This window comes from Puma concolor, chromosome F2 (genome assembly GCF_028749965.1).
Source record: "Puma concolor isolate L17-30 chromosome F2, mPumCon1.1.hap2, whole genome shotgun sequence".
Taxonomy (NCBI): domain Eukaryota; kingdom Metazoa; phylum Chordata; class Mammalia; order Carnivora; family Felidae; genus Puma; species Puma concolor.
In genome coordinates this window covers 19,145,806-19,160,017 of record NC_141684.1, presented here as the reverse complement: position 1 = coordinate 19,160,017, position 14,212 = coordinate 19,145,806, and the positions used below count along the sequence as shown (strand labels likewise).

At 40.3% G+C, this 14,212-nt stretch overlaps 1 non-coding gene across 1 annotated transcript; it reads left to right on the top strand.

Moving 5' to 3' along the window:
• The first annotated feature begins 10,838 nt into the window (after positions 1 to 10,838).
• LOC112859812 (U6 spliceosomal RNA) lies at positions 10,839 to 10,945 on the top strand. The gene has a single exon (XR_003223546.1). It is a non-coding gene; the product is annotated as a U6 spliceosomal RNA (small nuclear RNA).
• The last annotated feature ends 3,267 nt before the right edge of the window (positions 10,946 to 14,212 follow it).

Sequence of the window (14,212 nt, the reverse complement as noted above, 5' to 3'; positions counted from 1 at the left end):
GAGTCATGTAGCTTCCAGCAAGATTTCCAAGACTTGCTATCACTAAGAGAAATGGCTGCTTTGGAAAGATATTGTGCATGCAAGCCCATTTATTTTATTCCCATTGAATTCAGTTTTCAAGTAGCTTCTAGGATAAAGCAGAAAAAAGTCTTTCTTTCACCATAAAAAGAAACAGGAGTATCTGGCCTATGTCAAAGGTCCATGTAATATTAAGCAAGTACAGTGCCTGAAATATATTAGGTGCTCATTACATGTTTGTGGAATGAATTTAGAGAAGACTCCTTTCTTTTTTTTTTAATTGATGTATAATTGACATATGTTGGTTTCAGATGTACAACATAATGCTTTAATTTTTGTATACACTGTGCAATGATCACCCAATGAGTCTAGTTAACATTCGTCACCATACATAGTGACAGATTTCTTTTTCTCGCAATGAGAAGTTTTAAGATTTACTCTTAGCAACTTTAAAAATACAAGGTAGTATTACTAACTATGGTCTCCATGCTGTAATTATATCCCCATGACTTATTTATTTTATAACTCAAAATTTGTACCTTTTAAGTCCCTTCACCCATTTTGCCCATCTCCCATCCCCTGCTTTTGGTAACCACCAATCTGTTCCATACAAATTTTAGAATTGTTTGTTCTAGTTCTGTTTAAAACAAAAAAGCCATTGAAATTTTGATAGGGATTGCACTGAATCTATAGATTGCTTTGAGCTGTATGGGTATTTTGACACATTAATTCTTCCAATCCATGAGCACAGAATATCTATTTATTTATATCTTCTTCAATTTCTTTTATCAATGTCTTTTTTAAAATGTTTATTATTTTTGAGAGGGATAGAGAGACAGAGTGCAAGCAGGGGAAGGGCAGAGAGAGAGAGAGGGAGACACAGAATCCGAAGCAGGCTCCAGGCTCTGAGCTGTCAGCACAGAGCAGGACGCCGGGCTCGAACTAACGAACTACGAGATCATGACCTGAGCCAAAGTTGGATGTTTCATCAACTGACCCACCCAGGTGCCCCTTTTATCAATGTTTTATGGTTTATTGTGTATAGAGCTTTTGCCTCCTTGGTTAAGTTTATTTCTAGGCTTTATGTTCCCAGCGCCTTGGAAGTAGTCATCTACCCAGAACTGTGTCTCCAGTTGTTAAAGTCCCATGGGACTCAGGTGTACAAGCCTGGCCTGATCTCCTGGCCTCCAGAGCAGGTGGGCAGGGGTGTTTCCTGGGTGGCAGCTGCAAAAACAAGGTCACCATATGTAAAAACCAGGGCACCAAATTCTGCTGTGTAGGACCCTCCTCTGGGAGACAGTGGTGCTCCATAGCATGGCACAGGGGGTGTGAAAAGATGGTGCCCACTAGCTGGAGAACGGCAGAGAGGGAGGACAGGCACTTGCCAGAAAACGACGACGACAACAACAACAACAACAAAGGAATAAAGACAAAAAAGAAAAAAAAGGAAACAAGTGCTATCTTTTTTGTTGTTGTTGTTTCTCCTTTTTCTCTTTTCTCTTTTTTCTTGTGTCTCAGTCTTACGTACCCACTTCAATGTGGATTTTCTCTCATTTGCCTGATGTAAAGGGGTTGCTCTGCTAGGTTAGTTTTTTTTTTCCTCCTAAAGGAACTTATCCCATATATAGCTATAGATTCAGTGTGTCTGTGGGAAGAGATGAGTTCAGCACCTTCCTATGTCACTATCTTGAACTGGAACTGACAAGGTTCCTTCTTATCTCCTATATATTTCATTGGGCAAGGCTCACCCTCTAGGCATTTAACTCCCCAGTATTTCATGTTTGTAGTATGAATAAAAAAATGTAGACCTGATATGGGTATCTATAATATTACTACATCCATAAAACATAACCAGTAATAATCCTATGACTATTACATGAGAAAATTATGGGAGACATTTAAAAAAATTGATATTGTCATTATTAAGGAATGACAGAAGTAGACTGTAGCAATAGCACATAAAGCAAATGTTCTAAAAGAGGAATCACATGTGCTTCACATTCCCTCGGGAGGTTGAAGCAAAGATAAAAGTGCCAACAGATTAGCCTTAATTCATCTCTTTGCCACAACAGATGACAGTGCTTTGTTCAAAATAGTTGCTGAGAAAAGATACTCAATCAGGAAAAACACAACAGAGTCAGGGGGAAAGTAATAAACCGACTGCCAAACCACAAAAAATGGCAAGTGATTATACAGCTTTTTTATGTCTCACGAAGCAATGATGAGTTGGCACTAATTCCCAGTTGAATGGTGAGTTGTCTACAGATACGGTGGCACCACTGAAACATGTCCCCAGTCACCTGTGACTATCCATGTTTTGGGTTTATTTCATTCAGGCCATTGCAACATGCAGAACATTTGACAATTAGGTTTAAGTACAAATGCGTTTTTTTTCCCTCCTGGAAAAATGGCATAAACTGGTAGGTAGCAACTGAACAAATATTTGAAGTTAATGGAGGAGTAGTGAGTAGATGAAGAATGTCCGCCAGCCTTCGACAAGATGGGGAATCAATTGATGTTGAGTATTGAAAATGTATATATATATATTTAAGTTTATTTATGTTGAGAGGGACAGAGACAGTGCACGTGGAGGAGGGACAGAGAGAGAGAGAGAGAGAGAGAGAGAGAGAGAGAGAGAGAGAGAGAATCCCAACCAGACTCCGTGCTGCTAGTGCAGAGCCTGATGCAGGGCTTGAACCCATGAAACTGCATGATCATGACCCTTAGCTGAAACCAAGAGTTAGGCACTTAACCAGCTGAGCCACCCAGGTGCCTCTATGTTGAGTTGAGTATTTATGTTGAGTATTTAAAGTAACAATGTGTATATACAGGGAGGTGGCTTGGTCCACAAGATTGGAGTGTGGATACTTTCCTGTATTCCAAGGAAATGGAATATATCCGTGGAGCTTTCAAACACGTGCTCTTCTAACTTTATGCTCAGGTCGATGAACACCCACCCATAAGAAAACCCAGGCTAAGGTAGATATTGTCAGATGTTTCCACTGAGTAGCTCATAGCTTGTGCTGATTATGGATTATTCTGTTCTGTGGCCACAATTCTGGGTGGGTAGTCATTTGAGGCATTTAACAACGTTGAAGTATCCTGAAGAATGGAGAAGGCTCTGCCTTCACATTCAAAGATCAGTACCACCACAGAGATAAAGTCATAGTTATAAAAATTATGGCTACATTTTGTAGAATGATCTTTTCTCTTTCATTTTTGATTTATTTCTAAGTAGATCATGTTTATGGATAAGAACTTTTTGAGACACTCTTTACTTGTTCAATTCCTTCATTGTTTCAAGGGGCACATTTGGGTGAGTACTAATAGCACTTAAAATGAGCAGGTATTATTTTCCACTCAGAAAATAATACGTGCTAATTATGAAAAGAACACTCTTATGAAAAAAAAAAGATCACCCAGTGATAATCAATGTTACCATTTGAATGTATTTCCTTCCAACTATTTTTTTAATGAATCATTTATATATTTTTTAACATAGTTGTGACCATACTGAATATACAAGTTTGTGCAGGGCCTTCAAGTAGACCTCAATGATTCATGTTAATGAGTGATAGGGGGAAAAAAAAGGCCAGAACAAATGAAAACGAAAGATAGATGAAAAGTCTCACTGTAATCAATGGTCTAAAATACTGCTTCCACCAAATGTTTTCCTGAAAGGCTAAACAACACCTTCTTTAAGCTGCTGTCACATTTTCTTCTTCTTTTAAATAAAGGAATTAATTATGTGGTTATTGTGATTTCTTTCTACATTATCTCATGTGAGCCTCCCAAAATAATAAGTAACAGTTGTACCACCATTTAACGTTAATTGATACAGTTGGGTCTAAAAACCAGGTGTCTGAACTCCACTTTCCATTACAGCAGACTCCCACCCTTGGGATTTGATTGGATGCAAATACCTTTGTAAACTCTGCCCTGGCCACAACTCTTAGTCACTTTGTTTGGCATCTGGACTAGAACAAAATGAATAAGTTTTCGAGGCCTGGTCTAACACCCTAGGGGTCATGCCTGGACCCCAAGTTTAGAGGTTCTCTGGGAAGCTAGTTGATTTGTTCTGTTTTGTCTATGATATGAAAATTAGAATATCTGAAAGGCAGATGTTAGGTTGGAATCTTTGTCCCCTTATTTCTAGTTATGCGACTTTTGAAAAATTATTTAACCCCTCTGAGCCTTAGTTTTCTGATCAGTAAAGTTAGGAATAATATTATCTCTCATGGCATATTATCTCATGAGGTTTGACTATGATCACACAACTTACAGTGATAGAAAGTAACTCAGCACATATTAACCCTTGAATGATGCTGAAAAATAGCCAAGCCTCCCAAAGGTTCCTCAGACGAGGGGTCTCAGACCGTTTGGATCCACACTTAGCCTTGCATAAAAGGAGAGATGAGGAGATATTTAGGACTCGGGGCGAAGAAAAGGATGGAGGTTCTCCAAAGACTTTCTCATTGCTTTCCAAAGACTTTTAGGTAGTAGTGACCCATATTTGTCTTTCAACCTCCAGTACTTAAACACTTGAGTGCCTAATATGTGCCAGAAACCTTTCTAAATGCTAGCGATGCCCTACTGGAAACAGACTTCCAACAATGGTTTCTCAAATAAGTCCGTGTATGGTGGGGGTAACTTGTGCATTATGTGAAGGCATGTTTTGAAGCAGCTTTGTTTTCTTTGCTCCCTCATCCTGTCCTTCAGTTTGCACCAATATGCAAATAATCATATTCAGACTTAACTGATACCATTTAGTGCTTGGGATTTGAACTCAAGTCTGCCTGATTCAATATCTGTTCATTCTTCTGCTACGAAGATTTACCATGTATCCACCTCAGAGAGACCCAATAAGTGTCAATCTTTGGACTCTACACTCAAAGAGCAGAGGAGACAGGACAGAAATAATAATGACCAATGTAAGACAGTATTGTAACTCCTTAATTATTTTTAAAATGAAGCATGCCACGTGAGTAAATTTTCCAGGTAATCTAGGCAATATTTTTCAAGGTTCAATACAATTTTGACTTTCACCATCTTTTGAGAGAAACCATATGGTATAACATCATATTATTTTCTGCATTTTTTCTTTTTAAATTTTTTTTTCAACGTTTATTTATTTTTGGGACAGAGAGAGACAGAGCATGAACGGGGGAGGGGCATAGAGAGAGGGAGACACAGAATCAGAAACAGGCTCCAGGCTCTGAGCCATCAGCCCAGAGCCTGACGCGGGGCTCGAACTCACGGACCACGAGATCGTGACCTGGCTGAAGTCGGACGCTCAACCGACTGCGCCACCCAGGCGCCCCTATTTTCTGCATTTTTAACCAGACAACTTTGAACCTAATTTACCTTTGTTCAAGGGATGGAACATCTTGATTTTGCTCATGAATGTCCTTGGGACTTCCGTTGTTTCTTTGTCTCTTTCCTCTTAGTCTAAATCTCAATCATTACTTCCACCATGTTTTGAGATCCTTTCTTTCTCTTCTCTTTCTTGTTTTTTAATTTTCTTTTCTGTCTGCTGGTGCTAATCTTTCTGGCCTAAAACGCCAAATAAGTGAACAAGTTAAAACTGTGGCAAAGGTCTTGTGTCCACATAGTAAAGTACAAGTTTTAATAAGGGTGCTATTTACTCTTTGTTGCCTGAACCCACCCCTTTTCCCATTTACTTCGACTGTGGATGTTTTCAGGGTAGAGGGGGAAGCGTTTTAGCCAGAGACAGACTGCCGTCCAGATAAGCGAATGTGATACGATAGTCCTTCAAGAATGGCAAGTATGTCAAGGACAGATGGAGTTAGTAAAGGTTGGGTGCTCGGGGCTGGAGCCAGGCCTCTGGGAAGAATTAGATGGGGAACGGATTCAAAGGAGGAGGCCAGGAGACACAGCCTAAGCAGAAGGAGCTAAGTGCCAGAGGAAAGAGAGATGGGCGGCCACACCCTGAGCATCTACTGCAACCTGGCTATTGCGTTTAATCCTCAAAGTATGTTATGTAGGCATTGTGCTATTTATGTGCTTCCATCCCAAGTTCTCCCCCCGTCCTTCTCTCCCCTTCTCCTCAGTCCTCTAGCTGCCCCCTGGGTTGGGTTCATGCAAGGCAGTGACATGCGAGTGGAAGATGAGAGGAGAGTGAGGTCAGGGTATTTACTCCTCTGGGTCACTCTGGGTTGGCTGCACCCCTCTCCCAAGACATGCAGCTTCTGTTAGGCACTCTTCTGCACACAGCTAGTGCCCCAGAACGCTGCCCTCCCTTCAGGCTGAGTGTCATAATTGCTCCACGCTGCAGATTCCCCTAAACGCTGCCCATACCTTTGTGAATAGTCCTTGTATGAAATTTGCATCAGGGGCTCCTGGGTGGCTCAGTTGGTTGAGCTTCTGACTTTGGCTCAGGTCACGATCTCATGGTTCATGGGTCCAAGGCCTACATTGGGCTCCGAGCTGACAGTGAAGACCCTGCTTTGGATTCTTTGTCTCCCTTGTTCTTTGCCCCTCCCAGGCTTGTGTTCTCACTCTCTCTAAAATAAACAATAAGGGGCGCCTGGGTGGCTCAGTTGGTTAAGCGTCCGACTTCAGCTCAGGTCACGATCTCGCGGTCTGTGGGTTCGAGCCCCGTGTCGGGCTCTGTGCTGACAGCTCAGAGCCTGGAGCCTGCTTCAGATTCTGTGTCTCCCTCTCTCTGACCCTCCCCCGTTCATGCTCTGTCTCTCTCTGTCTCAAAAATAAATAAACATTAAAAAAAAATTTAAATAAACAATAAAAAAGTTTTTTTTAATTCTCATCAATTTCCAAATTTGGGATGTCATCAGTATCCTGCTATTACCCTGAGTGACCCAGACACTCTGTTTTCATTCTCCTTTCGTAAATGGGATAAATGAATTTTAGATTTTTATGTAATGTGCCCATAGTCACACAGCTAGAAATAGCTGGCTGTGAGATTTGAAGTCAGCTCTGTCCACTGCCTATGTCCTTCGCATGATGCCAGTCTGTATGAGTATTCATGGGAAAAATTAAGGGACTAGTATCTATAGTGGGGAGGGATCCCCACTGTGAGATGAAGAAAGAAAAAGTCATATTCTATAAACAGTTAATTGGCTGCCTAACCTGGGCAAGATGCTGTAACGACAGGATCACAGGACATTAAACCTGGAATGGTCCTTATCTGTAAATAGTTTTCATGCTGTGCTCACTGGAGCCCTAGCAGTTCCTCACAGAAGCCTCTGAGATTCCATGAGGAACAGACACTAGGCTGGCCTTAGGCAGTCTTGTGTGGTTCATGGAGGGCAGATATACTTTCATCGGCTCTAGGTTTCCTCTGTGCTCACTGAATGAAATCCTGAGAGAGAAGGTTCTGAAGCTTTCCTTGGTTTCTTCTTTACAATGAGGCTGTCGTATTCCGTAAGACGGCTGGTGCTATTACTCAGATGGCACATAGGAAATACCTGGTTATAAATGAATGTACATGTCCTTCATATTTTCATTCTTTTTGAGTACATCCAGAGAGGAAAATTCAGTTTAGGGTGTGAAGTTTTTCCATTTCATCTCTGATTCAGTAGAGATAAATTAACCATGAATACTCCTTTACGTGTGGCTTTGGTCTGAACAACTGAAGCAATTGGAGAGCAGAGAAGACAAACATGAGCTCTACTCTGAGCCCCGGCAGGGAAAACATATGCCTTCTCTGGTCATATTCTGTTGTAGCCACCTTGCCTCATGTTAATGAACACATGGTCAAATGATTGGTCCATGAAATATAGGCCCTTACTCATTTATAAACAGCTGCTCCTAGTGGCCCTTCACCACTTGAATAACATCCTGTACTCTTTTCTTAGGCTTTGCAAGGCACATCCTGAGCTGGAAAAGTTTTGCTAGGCATTCATCTTGAGCAGGGTTTCTCCAACAATAATGTTTGAGAGCCACTGATCTGGAGAGGTAGGTGGGGGGTATACTGCACATATACATGTACACTCTGTTGTGTGTGCACCCAAACACCCCTACACACACACTACATCCACCCCTCCATAGTGTAGCGTCAGTCACTAAATACTTCAGTATATCAAGTCAGTGGTTCTCAAGCTTGGCTGCATAGTAGACTCACCAAGGGGGCTTTAAACATTTCTTAATTTTCTTTTAAAGGTTATTTATTTTTGAGAGACAGAAAGAGACAGACAGAGCATGAGTGGGGAGGAGCAGAGAGAGAGAGGGAGACACAGAATCCAAACCAGGCTCCAGGCTCTGAGCTGTCAGCACAGAACCCAACCCGGGGCTCAAAATCATGAACTTGAGATCATGACCTGAGCCGAAGTCAGATGCTTAACCAAGTGAGCCACCCAGGTGACCCAAGGAGGCTTTAAACATTTCTAATGCTTAAGTGACATCCCAAACGATTTAAATCAGAAACTCTGAGAGTGATACTCCAGGTTATTCTAAGTTGTAGCCAAGTTTGAAAACCAGTGTACGAGATTAGATGTTTCTTATGATGAGGTGCCCTTGGAATCCATTTAGTTTTTAAGAATAAAAGATTTAAAACTAAAAAAAAAAATACAACATTTTGGGGGTGCCTGGGTAGCTCAGTGGGTTAAGAGTCTGACTCTTGATTTCGGCTCAGATCATGATCTCCAGGTTTGGGAGTTCAAGCCCCTCATCAGACCTCTGCTGTCACAATGGAGCCCAATTTAGATCCTCTGTCCCTCTCTCTCTCTGCCCCTCCCCCTCTCATGCTTGCTTGCTCGCTCGCTCTGTCTCTCCCCCTCCTCTCAAAAATAAATAAATATTTTTAATATTTCAAAAAAACACTATCTTAAAATAAAACATTTATTTTCATAAAATGTCTAATTTCATACATGCTTCCTTCTGCCTCTGGCTATGATGGGGTCACTGGGATGGGAGCACCCTCTGACAGAAAACAATGAGAAATCTGGATGAAATGTACGGGGTAACTGTTTCTGCACATTAGACAATAGGCGGTGCAGGACCGTGATTCACAAGAGAAAGGAAATAAACAAGGTGGACTTTCTGTGCATCTGGCCTTTCTGTCTGGAGGCACTTTTCAGACTGCAGTGAAGGAAGGAGACAGAGGCCGGAATTTTGGAAGAGCGAGGCGTCTGGGATTTGAGGGTCAGAGTACCAGACAGGAGGGAACTGTGCAGAGAAAGAGCTCCAAAATCTGCATAAGGGTCCCCTTGAGTATGGTGTTGAATTCTAAACCACAGATGTGACGGGTGAGAGTCCGTGAGTCTGACTGGGCAAAGAACAACCACACAACTGTAAATTGAGGAGTTCCTGGAACACACACAAGGCTGGGAGATGTCTGAGGTTTGGTCAACCAGAGTAAAGAGTCCTTATTGAAGCCCCATAGGATTCAGTGGTGACAGTGGAGGGTCATGCCTTACGAGAGAAAATAAACTAGTCAAGGACACTCAAAACCTGCCCTAAAAAAAGCTCCTAAGAAAACTTTGAAAAGCTCAGGCTGAATAACAAGTAATTTAAGTGCCTGCCCAAATAAAATCCAATACTTTTTAAAGGAACATATATTTTTAAAAAATGTCCAGCATTCAACATTGTAAAATGCACAATGTCCAGGATCTAATGAAAGAAAAAATATTGGACATATGAAGAAGTAGAAAAAAATGCAACTGACTCCAAGGAGAAACAGCAATCACCATAAACAAGATAAGCAATGACAAAGGTAATGACATTAGTAGACAAGGATCTGAAAACAGCAAATATAAATACCTTCAAGGATTTAAAGGGAAACACAAGCCTAGTGAGGAAAAAAATGAAGGATTTAAGAAATGGAATTTCTAGAAATGAAACAATATCCAAAATTTCACTGGGAGGATTAACGACTGATTAGACACAAAGAAGGAAACAACAACGAGAGCAACAACACTGAATTTGAAAGCACAGCAATGGAAACAATGTCGACTGAAGCATAGAGGGTGAAAAGACCAAATGAACAGAGCTTTAGTGTCCAGGGGACAATATGAAGTGTCAAGATACGTACAAATAGAGTTTTATAAAAAGGGGAGAGGAAAAAAAGGAAATTACTTGAACCCCTCCCACCCCCGGCAACATTCTTTGCAAATTTGAGGAAAAATGTCAATCCATGTATTCAAGATGCTCAACAGAACCCCAAGCAGGTAGAGCACGGAAAACCTCAAACATAATAAAAGTTTTGAAAACCTGGGATAAAAAGTAAATCTTAAAAGCAGCCAGAGAAAAGAAATACACATTACATACAGAGTAAAAGATAAGAATCTGTGGATTTCTAATCAGAAACAATGTAGGCCAGAAGACAATCGAATGACATCTTCAAAGTGCTAAAAGAACAAAAGCCATCAACCCTGAATTCTCTATTCAGTAAAATAACTTTAAAAATAAAAGAAAGGCACCTGGCAGGCTTAGTCAGTGGAGCATGTGACTTTTGATTTGGGGATGTAAGTTTGAGTCCCGTGTTAGGTGTAGAGGACTACTTAAAATCTTTATTTTAAAAAAAAAATTTTTTTTAACGTTTATTTATTATTGAGAGACAGACACAGAGTGTAAGCAGGAGAGGGGGCAGAGAGGGGGGAGACACAGAATCCAAAGCAGGCTCCAGGCTCTGAGCTGTCAGCACAGAGCCCAACGTGGGGCTCGAACTCACAAAGTGTGAGATCATGACCTGAGCTGAAGTTGGTTGTCTAACCAACTGAGCCACCCAGGCGCCCCTACTTAAAATCCTTTTTTAAAAAAAGAAATAAAGACTTTTTCAGATGAACATAGTCTGAGAGAATTCATCATTAGAAAATCTGTGCTATAGAAAATATTAAAGAGTGCTCGCTTTGGCAGCACGTATACTAAAATTGGAACGATACAGAGAAGATTAGCATGGCCCCTGCACAAGGATGACACACAAATTCGTGAAGCGTTCCATATTTTAAAAAAATATATTAAGGAACACCGGACATGGTAAATATACATAAAAAACTCTTGGTCTTAACAACATGAATAAATACATAAAAGTTACTAATGAGATATACCACTCTTTCTTCAATACTACGTCTTTGAAATCCATGTGTGTTTTGAATTTACATCGCAATTCAATTTGTGTTAATCACATTTTTTAATGCTTATTTAGTTTTGTATATATAGAGAGAGACAGAGACAGAATGTGAGTGGGGGAGGGACAGGCAGAGAGGGAGACACAGAATCCGAAGCAGGCTCCAGGCTCTGAGCTGTCAGCACAGACCCCAACTTGGGGCTCAAAAGCTGTGAGATCATGATCTGAACTGAAGTTGGATATTCAACCGACTGAGCCACCCAGGCACCTCTGTGCTAATCATATTTTAAAAACTCAATAGCCACATGTGGCTAAGGGTTACCGCATTGAGCAGAGTGGCTCAGGCTCAGGAAATGGTTTATTTCCTCATTTACTTACTGTCATCTGAAAATAATGCATTTGTTTACTTTCTGTCTCACCCTATTAGAATGTAAGCTCTAAGAGAGCAAGGACATTGTCTTGTTCACGTTGTATGTCCAGTGGCTAAGACAGAACGCAGAACCTAGTACATGGTAGGTACTACCATTTGTTTCTTGAATGAAAATTGTTTCAAAGGAGAAGACGTGGATACTACATACAGCAGACGGGTTTCAGGAAATGTATTCTAAGAACAAAAATGGCCCTTAGAGGAAGTTCAGTGAGTACAGACTTTGAAATTTGATGAATATAGGCTTGTGACACTTTAGGCTTTTCATAAACCTCGATGCAGGGATGTCCAGAGTGTATGGGGTACGGGAATAGTGGGAGAGTATTTTATCTGTGACATAGTTTTAAATTGCCAGGGCATGATGATAACAAAAAGTCTTACTTATCTTCTAAAAGAAAAGGAAAAAAAAAGCCCACATACAATGAGCCCTCTCATTGCCTGCCCCTGCAGCTCTCACTGCCTCACCCCTGGGGTATGTCATTGTCACTGTGAACTTGCATTTTCTCATCTTTAAAGTTATTTTTGTCATTTTACTTAGCAAATATATTTATAGCCCTTAGTATGTGCCCGGCATATTCTCAATGCTTTAATATTAATCAGTTTAATCCTAGCAACAATCTTGGGAGGAAAGTTTTTGTTGGGTTTTTTTTTTTTATTCCCATTTTACAGATGAAGAGACCAGAGCCCAAGTTTACACATTTGAAAAGAAGCAGAACCAGGTTTTTAACTCAGGGAATCTGACGCCAGAGAACATACTATGTTGCCTCTCAATAATATGACCTACCGTACAAGGTTGGAGATACTGTGTGCAAAGTGGCCAGCTCATAACAAATATTCAAGAGCTACTAGACAGGGCTGTTCTCATTATTGCTAGTAATATTATTTTTATCAATTGGTAATCTGAAATCACAGAGAGGTTAACTGAGTCCTCCAAATGTACCTCACTACTCAGAAGTAGAGGGGGCTTAAAGCATAACCTGCTGATTCCCAATCAGGCCAAGTCCACAAATATCCACTGTCAACCCTTGTGGGAAACTTTTTAAAAAGAAACAACCACTGGAGAAATAAGAAAAGTGTTGACATTTTAATTTAATAAAAGACAAGCTTGCTTTTTTTCTCCTATGGCTTGCACGCTCAGTTTATCTGATGCTGGGAGTTCCCTAAAACCCTCCAGAGGGATTTTTACAAAGAGAATGTTCCAAAAGCATTCTCCCTTCAGCTCCTTATCCACAGAACAAGAACAGTATTTAGCAGTCTAAGGCTATGATACGTCATGATTTTTTTTTCTCTTTTTCCTATATTTTAAAATCATGACTTAAACTTTCAAAAATGTTTACATTAGGGTATAATTCATACAAAGAAGTACACCAATTTTAAGTGTGCAATTCAAAGGATTTTGACATGTGTACATAGCCATATTACTAGCACCCAGATCAAGAAAGAATATTTTCAGCACTCCAGAAGGCTCTCTTGTAATACCTTCCAAACAATATTCTCCACCAAAGATAGCACCATTCTGGCTTCTACCAACTTACACCCATTTTGCCTATTTTTAACTCACTTTTGAATGAAATTTAGGGTCTGGCTTTTTTTTGTTCAACATTGTTTATGACGTTTATTTATATTGTTGTGAGTAGCAGTCATTTTTTATTGATAAATAGTATTTCATTTTGTGGGTACAGTATAATTTCTCTCTATTTTTAAAAATTTTTTTTAAATGTTTAGTTATTTTTGAGAGAGAGAGAGAGAGAGAGAGACAGAACACAAGTGGGGGAGGGGCAGAGAGAGAGGGAGACACAATCCAAATCAGTCTCCAGGCTCTGAGCTGTCAGCACAGAACCTGACATGGGGCTGGAAGTCACTAACGACGAGATCATGACCTGAGCCAGAGTCGGACGCTCAACTAAGACACCCGGCACCCCACTCCATATTTGTTTTTAGACATTTCATGAATTTCTTGTTTGGGGATATTATGAATAAAGCATCTATGAGATTCTTATGTATTTTATTTGATGGACAGAAGAGCTTATTTTTATGACATACAAACTTACACATGAAACCACAGGGTCATCAGGTATGTTTATCTTCAAGGTTAATAGGTGTTTTTAAAGAATTTTCCAAAGCCATTGTGCCAATTTGGTACAATTCCCACAGGAGTGTTTGAGAGTCGTAGTTGCTCTGTATCCTCAATGACACTTGGTATCGTTACCTTGACTCTTAAGAATAATCTGTATTTTTTTTAACGTTTATTCATTTTAGAGAGACAAAGTGCGAGTGGAGGAGGGGCAGAGAGAGAGAGGGAGGCACAGAACCTGAAGCAGGCTCTAGGCTCTTAGCTGTCTGCACAGAGCCTGACGCGGGGCTCTAACCCACAAACCGTGAGATCATGACCCAAGATGAGGTCAGGGACACTCAACCGACTGAGCCACCCAGGTGCCCCAAATATTCTATATTTTGAATACGGTTTCATTATCATACCATGTGTCATTATTTGTAACTTATTAATTAGCCAAGGATTACATTTTTCATAGTCAAGACAATTCCATTGACAATTAAATTTCAACAAAAATTTTCTATTGATAAATCACTACCACTGTGGGTGCTTTATTTCTGCACTTTAAAAAAATCAACATGATTGAAGTGTAATTCACACACAATAAAATTCAGTAATTTATATGTAAGAATTGTTGAGTTTTGATAATAGTTGTGTAACCTCTATG